We start from the raw sequence: 14,795 nt of genomic DNA on the forward strand, positions 1-14,795 counted from the left end.
AAAAATAAAAAAAAATTTGTCAAAATTTTATTTCTATAGAAAATGTTGTCAAAATTTTATTTATTTCTTTACAAAATGTTTCTCAAATTTGTATTTATTTCTATAGATATTTTTTTCGAAATATTATTTCTATAGAAAATTTTCTCAAAATTTTAGTTCTATAAACAATTTTGTCAAAATTTATCTTTTTTACGAAATTTTGTGAAAATTTTATTTCTAGAGAAAATTTTGTCAAAATTTTATTTCTATAGAAAATTTTCTCAAAATTTTTGATTCCATAGAAAATTTTGTCAAAATTTTATTCCTATAGAAAGTTTGTCAAAATTTTATTTCTATAGAAAATTTTGTCAAAATTTTATTTCTATAGAAAATGTTGTCAAAATTGTATGTCTATAGAACATTTTGTCTAAATTATATTTCTATAGAAAGTTTTGTCAAAATTCTATTTCCACAGAAAAGTTTGTCAATTTTTTGTTGTTCTATAGAAATTTGTTCTATAGGAAATTTTGTTAAAATTTTACTTCTATAGGAAATTTTGTTAAAATTTTATTTCTATAGAAAATTTTGTCAATATTTTATTCCTATAGAAAATTTTGTCAAAATGTTATTCCTATAGAAAATTTTGTCAAAATGTTATTTCTATAGAAAATTTTGTTCAAATTTTATTTCTGTAGAAAGTTTTGTCAAAATTTTATTCCTATAGAAAAGATTGTCAAAATTTTATTTCTATAGAAAATTTTGTCAAAATTTTACTTCTATAGAAAATGTTGTCAAAATTGTATTTCTATAGAACATTTTGTCTAAATTATATTTCTATAGAAAGTTTTGTCAAAATTCTATTTCCACAGAAAAGTTTGTCAATTTTGTGTTGTTCTATAGAAAATCTTGTCAAAATTTCATTTCTATGGAAAGTTTTTTCAAAAAAATTATTTCTATGGAAAATTTTGTGCACATTTTATTTCTATAGAAATCTTTGTGAAATATTTCACTTTCACAGAAAATTTCATCAAAATTTTACTTCTGTAGACAATTTTGTCAAAATTATTACTCCAGAGAACATTTTGTTAAAATTTTTTACTTTCACAGATAATTTTGTTAAAATTTTTGCTTTCACAGAAAATTTTGTCAAAATTTTATTTCTATAGCAAATTTTTTTCAAATATTTATTTCTGTAGAAAATTTGGTCTTTTTACTTCTGTAGAAAATTTTGTCAAAATTTTTACTACACAGAAAATTTTGTCAAAATTATTACTCCAGTGAAAATTTTGTAAAAATTTCTTACTTTCACAAATAATTTTGTTAAAATTTTTGCTCTCACAGAAAATTTAGCCAAAATTTTATTTTTATAGCAAATTTTGTGAAAATTTTTTATTTGTAGAAGATTTTTTCAAATATTTATTTCTACAGAAATATTTTTCAAAATTTTATTTCTACAGAAAATTTTGTCATAATTTTATTTCTATAGAAAATTTTGCAAAAATTTTATTTCTATAGAAAATTTTGTGAACATTTTATTTCTATAAAGATTTTGTTAATATTTTATTTCTATGGAAAGAAATTTTATTTCTATAGAAATCTTTGTCAAATATTTCATTTGCACAGAAAATTTCATCAAAGTTTTATTTCTATAGAAAATTTTGTCAAAATTTTTACTCCACAGAAGGGAGCCACCGTGGTGCAATGGTTAGCATGCCCGCCTTGCATACACAAGGTCGTGGATTCGATTCCTGCTTCGACCGAACACCCACCTCAGTAATGCTGGTGACATTTCTGAGGGTTTCAAAGCTTCTCTAAGTGGTTTCACTAGAATGTGGATTGCCGTATAAAGGCTATAAAAAGGAGGTCCCTTGTCATTGAGCTTAACATTGAATCGGGCAGCACTCAGTGATAAGAGAGAAGTTCACCAATGTGGTATCACAATGGACTGAATAGTCTAAGTGAGCCTGATACATCGGGCTGCCACCTAACCTAACCTACTCCACAGAAAATTTTGTCGACATTTTGTGTGTCTAGAAAATTTTGTCAAAATTTTTACTCCAGAGAAAATTTTATCAAAATTTTTACTTTCACACATAATTTTGTTAAAATTTTTACTTTCACTGAACATTTTGTCAAAATGTTATTTCTGTAGAAAATTTTCTCAAAATGTTATTTCTATAGAAAATTTTGTCACAATTTTATTTTTAAAGAAAATTTTGTCAAAATTTTATTTTTATAGAAAAGTTTGTCAAAATTTTATTTCTATAGAAAATTTTGTCAACATTTGATTTCTATAGAAAATTTTGTCACAATTTTATTTCTATAGAAAATTTTGTCAAAATTTTATTTCTATAGAAAAACTTGTTTTCTAAAGAAAATGGTGTCAAATTTTTATTACTATAGACAATTTTGCCAAAATTTTAATCCTATTATAAATTTTGTCAAAATTTTATTTCTATAGAAAATTTTGTCAAAATTTTATTTCTATAGAAAATTTTGTCAAAATTTTTACTCCACAGATAATTTTGTCAACATTTTATGTCTCTAGAAAATTTTGTCAAAATTTTTACTCCAGAAAAAATTTTGTCAAAATTTTTACTTTCACTAAAAATTTTGTCAAAATGTTATTTCTGTAGAAAATTTTGTCAAAATTTTATTTGTATAGAAAATTTTGTCAAAATTTTATTTGTATAGAAAATTTTGTCAAAATTTTATTTTTATAGAAAATTTTGTCAAAATTTTATTTTTATACAAAATTTTGTAAAAATTTTATTTCTATGGAAAATTTTGGAAACATTTTTTTCTATAGAAAATTTTGTCAAAATTTTATTTCTATTGAAAATTTTGTCAAAATTTTATTTCTATAGATAATTTTGTCAAAATGTTATGTCTATAGAAATTGTTTGCAAATTTTATTTCTATAGAAAATTTTGTCAACATTTTATTTCTATAAAATGTTTTGTCAATATTTTATTTATGTAGAACATTTTGTAAAAAATTTATATCTACAGTAAATTTTGTCAACATTTTTTCTTTCACATTAAATTTTGTCAAAATTTTATTTTTTCAGAAAATTTTGTTAAAATTGTTTTTCTATGAAAATTTTTTCAAAATTTTATTTCTATAGAAAATTTTGTCAAAATTTTGTTTCTACAGAAACTTTTATCAAAATTTCAGAAAGTATTGTCAAAATGTTATTTCTGTAGAAGATTTTGTCAAAATTTTATTTCTCCAGAAAATTTTCTCAAAAATTTTATTTCTATAGAAAATGTGTGCAAATTTTATTTCTATAGAAAATTTTGTCAACATTTTATTTCTATAGAATGTTTTGTCAATATTTTATTTATATAGAACATTTTGTAAAAATTTTATACCTACAGGAAAATTGTCAAATTTTTACTTTCACATTAAATTTTGTCAAAATTTTATTTTTTTCAGAAAATTTTGTTAAAATTTTTTTTCTATAGAAAATTTTGTGAAAATTTTATTTCTATAGAAAATTTTGTCAAAATTTTGTTTCTATAGAAAATTTTGTCAAATTTTTATTTCTATAGAAAATATTGTCAAAACTTTATTTCTGTAGAAAATTTTGTCAAAATTTTGTTTCTATAGAGAAATTTGTTAAAATTTTATTTCTATGGAAAATTTTGTCAAAATTTTATTTCTCCAGAAAATGTTCTCAAAAATTTTATTTCTATAGAAAATTTTCTTAAAATTTTTTTCTATAGAAAATTTTCTTAAAATTTTTTTCTATAGAAAATTTCTTAAAATTTTTTTCTATAGAAAATTTTCTTAAAATTTTATTTCTATAGAAAATTTTCTTAAAATTTTATTTCTATAGAAAATTTTATCAAAATTTTTACTTTTACAGAAAATTTTGTCAAAATTTTATTTGGACTTTCCTTTCTAGTTGGATATAATTTTAGTCTACAGGCCCATTATTTAAATTCGTTGCAGCCCATTCTTCCTATTACAAACCTTCGCCGCCATTTGATACATTGCATAAATTTGTATTTATCCCCATACTAAAGCTACCTAACTATAAATGATTGAAATTCTATTAAGGCTCTCCTTATTTCCCATTGCCAGTCTTAGTCTCTCACAACACTGAATGTGAATGTCAGAGTTGAAACTAAACACCAGAGAGGAGAAAAAAAAAACAACGAAACGCATACAATGTTGATTCAATTAATTACAATAATCGAACGTCAATTAAGTTAAGATTCTGCGGCAAAAGGCAAACACGACATAACATCTCATAGCCCTGGCCTATGTTAGAGAGTAAACATCGTTGCCGCCACCAACTTAGAGAGGGGCTAAGTTCAAACCAAAGTAGACTCGCCTACTTGAGGGAAATCTGATTATCCGAGGGGGTTACTCAGTGAAAACATCGATAAACTTGTAGCGAAGAAAAACAAACCACCAACACATCCCACCGGAACACGCAATAATAAAAGCTTATGGCAGACAGGAAATGCTATCAAAGGAACATTGAATTCATTCGATTACATGCCGAGCTGTTTGCATTGAAATGGGGGGAGTTAGCCAGAAACGAGATATGTCATAGGCCATAGGGTAATGTTGTGTACGAGTATTTCTTTAGCCGAGTACTGGATTTAAATGCTCTTGGTGTATAACAGTTATGGGCAACTGTTACATACAGTCTGTTAATCTTTAGAAAGTTTAAAGGCTGCTGTGTTTTAAGACGGCTAATGTTAAGACAATGTTGTTGGGCAAATAACGTTCGGTTTATGGTGTGGGTGTAAAATTCGTTTTGTTATTGTTGTAGGTTGACGTTAATAATGCTAGGGGATACAATGATATAATTGCTTTGTATCAAATACAGGTGGAAAAAACATGTTACTCCTAAAAATGGACAAAACATCCTTATATCAATGGCAAATAACATGAGATGTTACTTGCTTGGGATCGATAGGGTGGCCGAGGGTTAAACATTGAAGATTGTGATAGAAAATATTAATAAGAAGTGTAGACATATACGGCCAATAGTTTGGATGGACCGATGTTGAACATGTGGGTTTATTTCTATATTAATAGAAAAAATTGCGTTTCACAATCGTGAACGGACGTTGTCAAAATGAAACGGAAATGTTCACAAAAAATCAAAACGGAATGTTCACGATTTCATCCATGGGCGTTCACGAATTTATGAACGGCATTCGTTTTTCTTTGGCCATGAAATGTCTTAAAATAATCGTTAGACGTTGTTATGGCAACTCCGCCGTTGGTGCAATGTGCTAAGGCGACTGTTAGCGCATATCGTGCAGGCAACATAGGTTCGAGTCACGGTAGCGGAAATGTTTATACCCTGCGCCACACTGTGGAACAGGGTATTATAAGTTAGTGCATATGTTTGCAACACTCAGAAGGAGACGAGATAGACACATGGTGTCTTTGGCAAAAATGCTCAGGTTGGGCTCCTGAGTCGATATAGCCATGTCCGTGAACACAGTTTTGTAATCAACGTCTAGGTCTCAGTTTTAGTCCAATCGACTTCAAATTTGGCACAAGTATGTGTTTTGGCTCAGAACAGAACTCTATTGATTTTGGAAGAAATCGGTTCAGATTTAGATATAGCTCCCATATATATCTTTCGCCCGATATGGACTAATACGGTCCCAGAAGCCAGAGTTTTACCCTAATTTGCTTAAACTTTTGCACTAGAAGAACAATTAGTACTATAGTTAAGTGTGCCAAATTTTATTGAAATCGGTTCAGATTTAGATATAGCTCCCATATATATCTTTCGCCCGATATGGACTAATACGGTTCCAGAAGCCAGAGTTTTACCCCAATTTGGTTGAAATTTTGCACAGGGAGTAGAATTAGCATTGTTGCTATGCGTGCCAAATTTTATTCAAATCGATTCGGATTTAGATATAGCTTCCATATATATCTTTCGCCCGATTTACACTCATATGACCACAGTGGCCTATCTTTTACTCCTATTTAATTGAAATTTTGCACAGGGAGTAGAATTAGCATTGTTGCTATGCGTGCCAAATTTGGTTGAAATCGGTTCAGATTTAGATATAGCTCCCATATATATGTTTTTCTGATTTCGACAAAAATGGTCAAAATACCAACATTTTCTTTGTAAAAATGACTCTAATTTTCCTAAACTTCTAACACATATATATCGAGCGATAAATCATAAATAAACTTTAGCGAAGTTTCCTTAAAATTGCTTCAGATTTAAATGTTTCCATATTTATACCCTTCACCACTACTGTGGTACAGGGTATAATAAGTTTGTGCATTTGTATGTAACGCTAAGAAGGAGTAATCATAGACCAACCTTTTAGTATACGGATCGGCTTAGAATTAAATTCTGAGTCGATTTTGTGTGCAAAGTACAGCTCGCAGTTTTAGTCCGATTGTCCTAAAATTTGATATAGGGTCCTGTTTCGGCTCAAAGACGATCCCTATTGATTTTGGACAAAATCGGTTCAGATTTAGATATAGCTGCCATATATATTTTTCACCGATCTGGTCATAATTGGCGCGTATATCAACAGATCTTCCTCAAATTCCGTACATCAGAATATTTTATGAGTCTCGAAAAACTTGCAAAATATCAGCCAAATCGGTTCAGATTTAGATATAGCTCCCATATATAGCTTTCGCCCGATTTACACTCATTTGCCCACAGAGGCCAATTTTTTGCTCCGATTTAGTTGAAATTTTGCATAGGGAGTAGAGTTAGCGTTGTAACTATGCGTGCCAAATTTGGTTGAAATCGGTTCAGATTTGGATATATCTTCCATATGTAGCTTTCGCCCGATTTACACTCATATGACCACAGAGGCCAATTTTTAACTCCGATTTAGTTGAAATTTTGCACAGGGAGTAAAATTAGCATTGTAGCTATGCGTGCCAAATTTGGTTGAAATCGGTTCAGATTTAGATATAGCTCCCATATATAGCTTTCGCCCGATTTACACTCATATGACCACAGAGGCCAATCTTTTACTCCGATTTAGTTGAAATTTTGCACAGGGAATAGAATTAGCATATGCGTGCCAAATTTGGTTGAAATCGGTTCAGATTTAGATATAGCTCCCATATATATGTTTTTTGATTTCTACAAAAATGGTCAAAATACCAACATTTACCTTGTAAAATCGCCTCTGCTTAGTCGAAAAGTTGTAAAAATGACTCTAATTTTCCTAAACTTCTAATACATATATATCGAGCGATAAATCATAAATAAACTTTTGCGAAGTTTCCTTAAAATTGCTTCAGATTTAAATATTTTCCCATATTATTTTACTAACATTGTGTTCCACCCTAGTGCATTAGCCGACTTAAATTTTGAGTCTATACACCCAGAAAAAAGTGCCTTCGAAACTAAAGGTAAACATTTTCATCAATATAGTTTATCCATTTTATTTCCATTAAGGTAAATTTTTGTGAGAAATAATAAAATTTACTCGTTTCAGTAAAAAAATCCTAAACTGTAAGCAGTTAGGAATAGTTCATTAACTAGAATAAGGCATGGAATTTTACTCATACTATTTTCTTCGCTGGGTATAAGAATTTACTACTGAACAAGAAAATTTTATTCACCGATAACAAAGCATTCGTAAAAATAAACAAAAACCGAACTAAAACCAAGTTTCCTCAAAATTAGTAAAATTTCTTATAAAATGATAATTGCGACTTTCTTTATAATAGAAAGTTTTTCATACATACGAACAACACTTGGCATAGAAAAATAGTTTAGTTCATTCGTACTAAGAAGTATGCAATCCTTTCAAAACTTAAGGAAACACACTTGTTAGAATATAGGAAATTTTCCTATATTTCTATTGTCTACCTGTAATCGATACCTGTCATCGCAATCGATGTGTTTGCGCGTGGGTGTAATCGATATGTTTGCGCGTGGGTTGTTTTTTTAGTTGGAATCGCGTTGTTGTGGTATACGGAAAGATTGTTAAAAAATAATATGGTAAAATAATATAATAAATAACAAATAAAATATATAAAATATTTGTTATTTTAAATTAGTGAGAAAAATTTTCGTTTTTTTAAATAAATCTATCAATGTTCGTGATAGTGTATAAAGAAAGAAAACACCAGCAGAATAACAACCCTTTCATTTGTCTTCATTTTGGAATCTTCAATTATCAGGTAATATTCAGTGACGCTAACCTTTTGTAACAAAAATGGTTTATGATTTTTTATATTTGTAGGTATTGAAATTGTAAAAGGAGGACAAAATCGTTAGGCAGCAACTTATTAAAAGTGAAAAGTACAAGAAGAAGAAAAAGTGCGTTTTTCAGTTGATAATATCACATGGAAATTGGAAACAGCGGAATAATAAACTAATATTTCAAGGAAATTCGATGCTGTTGATTCTTAATAAATATATTCAATATATTAATAAAACATGTATTTTATTGAAGATAAAATTGCTTATATAAATAAATAAAATTGTATTTAAAAACGAAGGTAAGCAGTTCTAATTATGAAGTAAAAGTTTTACTACAAATGTGTAAGATTTGTCCATGTGAATGAAAAAATTTCAATAAAATCATTCCATATATGAATTCAAATCAGTTAAATTTTTTCATTCTGTAGTATAGTGGTACATAAATATAGAAAAATGTTAACTAATATATGGAATGCATTATACCTAATTTCTACGAAAATCACATCGTTCAAACAAATAAAAATGTCTTTGGCGCTATACGAAGTTCAACTTTCTTAACAATGAGTTCATTTTAACTTAAAGAAGGGGTCACTTTTTTCTGGGTGTAGATTTTGTAGAAGTCTATCAAATTCTGTCTAGATCGAGTGATATTTAAATATATGTATTTGGGTCAAACCTTTATATATAACCCCCAACACATTTGACGGATGTGATATGGTATCGAAAATTTTGATCTATAAAAGTGGTGCAGGGTATAATATAGTCGGCCCCGCCCGACTTTAGACTTTCCTTACTTGTTTGAATTCTAATTATGAAAATATGAATAAAATTTAAAACTACAATTTGAAACAATAATAAAACGTTTTCTATTTATTAGATTTTGGTTGATTTGTCAAAGGTGATCACGTTCACTACTTAAAAGGACAGTGATTCTGGAATCACTCACGCAGTAATCACTGTTCTTCATAAATAACCGTATGTCTCATCTCTAAGTTTTAATCCTCCAACAAGTAAGCGATTTAAGTTAAAGTTTTCTAATACATTTTATTAAAATCTCAAGGAGACTTTAATGTTTGATTTTTCCCCCGTTGACCTGAAATTCTCTCATTAGTATGGGTGAACCCAAGCAATCACTAAACCAATTAATGACAGATGATGGCAGGCAGGCTTCTTCTAGAAAATTAATTACATTGTTATGGCTCAATTAAAATTACTTACATGGTGTTTTTTTTTGTAGTTAATTATATCCGTTGTCAGTTTTTTTTTCTTACGTGTCACAGCAATATTCGAACGAGTAATAATGGCAGATTACCGTTAAGTTTCCTCTTTTCTTCACACTAAGGATGTAATTTAATTTAATCACCTTACAAATTCATATAAAGTGTCATGCAAATATTCGCCATTGACGAAAGAAGGTAGCAAGACGCCATACAGGCACATGCTCGCAGACACAACCATACACACTCAAACACACACACGCGCACACACGTGTGCCTCCTTAGACAATGCCTTAGCTACGTAAATGCTTATGTACTTTATATTGAATTTGATTTTAAAATCAATTTTTCTTTAATACGAGAGTAAAAAGCTTTTCTCCGTCATACTTAATTCTTAATACAGAACATACAGAAAATGGATGTGTGTGTGTGTGTGTAGATGTGTGTCTGCCTTTTTTAGTCTAATGCAAAAAAGAGGAAATAAATTCCTACATTATATCCTTAGGCATGACAAGATGTGCCGATACAGGTATCTGGTATGCGTGGGTGTTGTGAAGAGTGTTGGCATAGTAGCAATTATTGGAAACCATGGAAGCTCTTCGAGATTCTACGACTACAACGAAACCAGTTAACCCATCATGAAAGAACATATACACACAAAAATATTTCACGTAAATTTTTCCAATTAATTAAATTAAAAACAATTATCAATTCTAAAATTAGTGTCCAAATTTTCTTTCTATAGAAAATTTTGACAAAATCTTATTTCTATAGAAAATTTTGTCAAAATTTTATTTCTATAGAAAATTTTGTCAAAATTTTATTTCTATAGAAATTTTCGTCAAAATTTTATTTCTATAGAAAATTATGTCAAAAGTTTGTTTATACAGAGAATTCTATCCACATATTATTTCTATAGAAATTTTGCTCCATATTATATTCATACATAAAATTTATTCAAAGATTTAATTATATATAACATTTATTCAAGACTATTTTCTAAAATTTTTTTCAAAATTTTGTCAAAATTTTATTTTTATACAAAATTTTGTCAAAATTTTATTTTTATACAAAGTTTTGTCAATATTTTATTTCTTTAGAAAATGTTATCCAAATATTATTTCTATCGAAAGTTTTAAAATTTTTTTTCCAATTTTTTTTTATAGAAAATTTTGTCAAAATTTTATTTCTGTAGAAAATGTTTGCATAATTTTATTTCTAGAGAAAATTTTGTCAAAACTTTATTTCAAGCTTGTCAGACTTTTATTTTGTCAAAATTTTATTTTAATAGAATACTCTGTTAAAATTTTATTTCTATAGAAAATTTTGTCAGAATTTTATTTCAATTTTATATGGTCAACATTTTATTTTAATAGAAAATTTTGTCAAAATGTTATTTCTATAGAAGCTTTTGTCAACAATTTTTTTTTCTTTAAAATTTTGTCAAAATTTAAATTCTATAGACAATTTTTGCAAATTTTGTCAAAATCTCATTTCTATAGAAAATTTTGTCAATATTTTATTTCTATAGAAGTTTTTTTGTCAAAACTTTATTTCTATAGAAAATTTTGTCAAAAGTTTATTTTTATAGAATTTTCCTGTCAAAATTTTATTTCTATAGAAAATTTTCACAAAATTTTATTTCTAAAGAAATTTTTTTCAAACTTTTATTTCAATAGAACATTATGTCCAAATTTTATTTCTATAAAAAATTTTGTCAAAATTTTATTTCTATAGAAAATTTCGTTAAAATTTTATTTCTATAAAAAATTTAGTCACAATTTTATTTTTATAGAAAATTTTGTCAAAATTTTATTTCTGTAGAAAATTTTCACAAAATTTTATTTCTATAGAAAATTGTTGCAACATTTTATTTCTATAGAAAATTTGCGAATATGTCCAAATATAGAAAATGTTTGCAAAATATGATTTCTATATAAAGTTTTGCAAACTGTTATTTCTATAGAAAATTTTGTCAAAATTTTGTCAATATTTTATTTCTTTAAAAAATTTTATCCAAATATTATTTCTAGGTTTTCTCTAATTTAAATTTTTTTCCAATTTTTTTTTCTGTATAAAATTTATTCAAAATTTAATTTCTATAGACTATTCTTGCAAAATTTTATTTCTATAGAAAATTTTCGCGATTGTTTACTTCTATAGAAAATTCTGTCAAAATTTATATTTTCTAGAAAATTTTGTGAAAATTTTATTTCTATAGAAAATTTTGTCAAAAGTTTATTTCTATAGAAAATTTTGTCAAAATTTTATTTTTATGCAAAATTTTGTCAATATTTTATTTCTTTAGAAAATGTTATCCAAATATTATTTCTATCGAAAATTTTCTTTTATTTAAATTTATTCAAAATGTTATTTCTATAGAAAATTTTGTCAAAATTTTATTTCTATAGATTTTTTTTTGTTCAAAATTTTATTTCTATAGATTTTTTTTTTTAAATTTTATTTCTATAGAAAATTATTTCAAAATTGTATTTCTATAGAAAATGTTGTCAAAAGTTTATTTAAAAAAAAAATTTGTCAAAAGTTTATTTCATTCGGTTTGTTTTGTTATTGTTGGTTTTGTTCTTTAAGCATTGTTGTTGTTTTTTATTTCAGCTTAAAACCATGCATTGACTAAACTACAAGTGTAGCTTAACTAACAGAGGAAAAGAATGTTTGTCAAATTTATTTGGGCAAAACCCTATATACTGCAAGATGGTTGGATGGGCGCACGTTTCGGAATTACCACATTTCTCATCAGCATCCTCTACTTGGAGCATAACTATCAACCAATTATCAGAATAAATTCAGGCAGTTCAATAAACCCAAGGTGAACCACACTTGAAACTTCCGAAAAAAGGTTTATGATAGCCGGCCGAAATAAATATTTAAGCTGAAATAAAAAAAAAAAACAAAAGTTTATTTCTATAGAAAATTCTGTCAAAATTTTCACAAAATTTTATTTCTATAGAAAATGTTCACAAAATTTTATTTCTATAGAAAATTTTGTCAAAATTTTATTTTTATAGAAAATTTTGTCAAAATTTTATTTCTATAGCAAATTGTGTCAAAATTTTATTTCTATAGAAAATTTTGTCAAAATTTTATTTCTATAGAAAATTTTCACAAAATTGTATTTCTATAGAAAATCTTCACAAAATTTTATTTCTATAGAAAATTTTCACAAAATTTTATGTCTATAGAAAACGTTCACAAAATTTTATTTCTATAGAAAATTTTGTCAAAATTTTATTTTTATAGAAAATTTTGTCAAAATTTTATTTCTATAGAAAATTGTGTCAAAATTTTATTTCTATAGAAAATTTTGTCAAAATTTTATTTCTATAGAAAATTTTCACAAAATTGTATTTCTATAGAAAATGTTCACAAAATTTTATTTCTATAAAAAATTTTCACAAAATTTTATTTCTATAGAAAATTTTCACAAAATTTTATTTTTATAGAAAATTTTCACAAAATTTTATTTCTATAGAAAATTTTCACAAAATTTTATTTCTATAGAAAATTTTCACAAAATTTTATTTCTATAGAAAATTTTCACAAAATTTTATTTCTATAGAAAATGTTCACTAAATTTTATTTCTATAGAAAATTTTTACAAAAATGTATTTCTATAGAAAATTTTCACAAAACTTTATTTCTATAAAAAATGTTTACAAAATTTTATTTCTATAGAAAATTTTGTCAAAATTTTGTCAAAATTTTATTTCTATAGAAAATTTTCACAAAATTTTATTTTTATAGAAAATTTTCACAAAATTTTATTTCTATAGAAAATTTTCACAAAATTTTATTTCTATAGAAAATTTTCACAAAATTTTATTTCTATAGAAAATTTTCACAAAATTTTATTTCTATAGAAAATGTTCACTAAATTTTATTTCTATAGAAAATTTTTACAAAAATGTATTTCTATAGAAAATTTTCACAAAACTTTATTTCTATAAAAAATATTTACAAAATTTTATTTATATAGAAAATTTTGTCAAAATTTTGTCAAAATTTTATTTCTATAGAAAATTTTCACAAAAATTTATTTCTATAAAAAATGTTTACAAAATTTTATTTCTAAAGAAAATTTTTCAAAATTTTATTTCTAAAGAAAATTTTGTCAAAATTTTATTTCTATAGAACATTATGTCCATATTTTATTTCTATAGAAGATTATGTCTATATTTTATTTCTGTAGAAAATTTGATCAAAATTTTATTTCTATAGAAAATGTTCACAAAGTTTTATTTCTATAGAAAATTTTGTCAAAATTTTGTTTCTATAGAAAATTTTGTCAAAATTTTATTTCTATAGAAAATTTCCACAAAATTTTATTTCTATAGAAAATTTTCACAAAATTTTGTTTCTATAGAAAATGTTCACAAAATTTTATTTCTATAGAAAATTTTGTCAAAATTTTATTTCTATAGAAAATTTTGTCAAAATTTTATTTCTAAAGAAAAATTTGTCAAAATATTATTTATTTATTATAGAACAATATGTCCAAATTTTATTTCTATAGAAGATTTGGTCAAAATTATATTTCCATTGATTTTTTTTTGTCAAAATTTTATTTCTCCCGAAAATTTTTGAAAAATTTTATTTCTATAGAAACTTTTCATAAAATTTTATTTCTATAGAAAATGTTCACAAAATTTTATTTCTATAGAAAATTTTGTCAAAATTTTATGTCTATAGAAAATTTAGTCCAAATTTCATTTCTATAAGAATTTTGTCCAAATTTAATTGCTGTAGAAAATTTTGCAAAATTTTATTTCTATAGAAGTTTTTTTTTCAAAATTATATTTCTAAAGAAAATTTTGTCAAAATTATATTTCTATAAAAAAATTTGTCAAAATTTAATTTGTTTTTGTAAAAATTTTTATTTCTATAGGAATTTTTATCTAAATTTTATTTTATAGAAAATTTTGTCAATCCCGCATTACTTATGTGGGCACTCAATATCAAACTATCCGAAACAAATTATACAACGTCTCTGCTGTGTTGAAGAAAAATGGCATTCTTCCATGAGTTTGAATTTAAAACTCCTTGCGGAATCCTATCACTTATACGCCAGCAATTTTAAATTAAATTGGCTTAAGTATTATTCCTCGTTTTTGTTTTTTTTTTTTCATCCATCCGGTGCACCATATACACGCAACCTTAAGCAAATCACTTTAAGGCATCTCATTGCTCTTATCTGTTATGAGACATAAAATCACTTTAATATCTCAACTAAATAGCAAAAATCCTTAATTGATGTACATCATTATTTCAATTACAGTATACCGTAGAATACAAAGGATGATGAATTACTCACAGGGATAAAAACAAAATCATGGACCATTTAATTTAGCTGGAAATTTCTAAATGACTACAGCTTTAATCATAAAAAGAATATTGCAACATTT

Source organism: Haematobia irritans, chromosome 3 (genome assembly GCF_050003625.1).
Source record: "Haematobia irritans isolate KBUSLIRL chromosome 3, ASM5000362v1, whole genome shotgun sequence".
Taxonomy (NCBI): Eukaryota; Metazoa; Arthropoda; class Insecta; order Diptera; family Muscidae; genus Haematobia; species Haematobia irritans.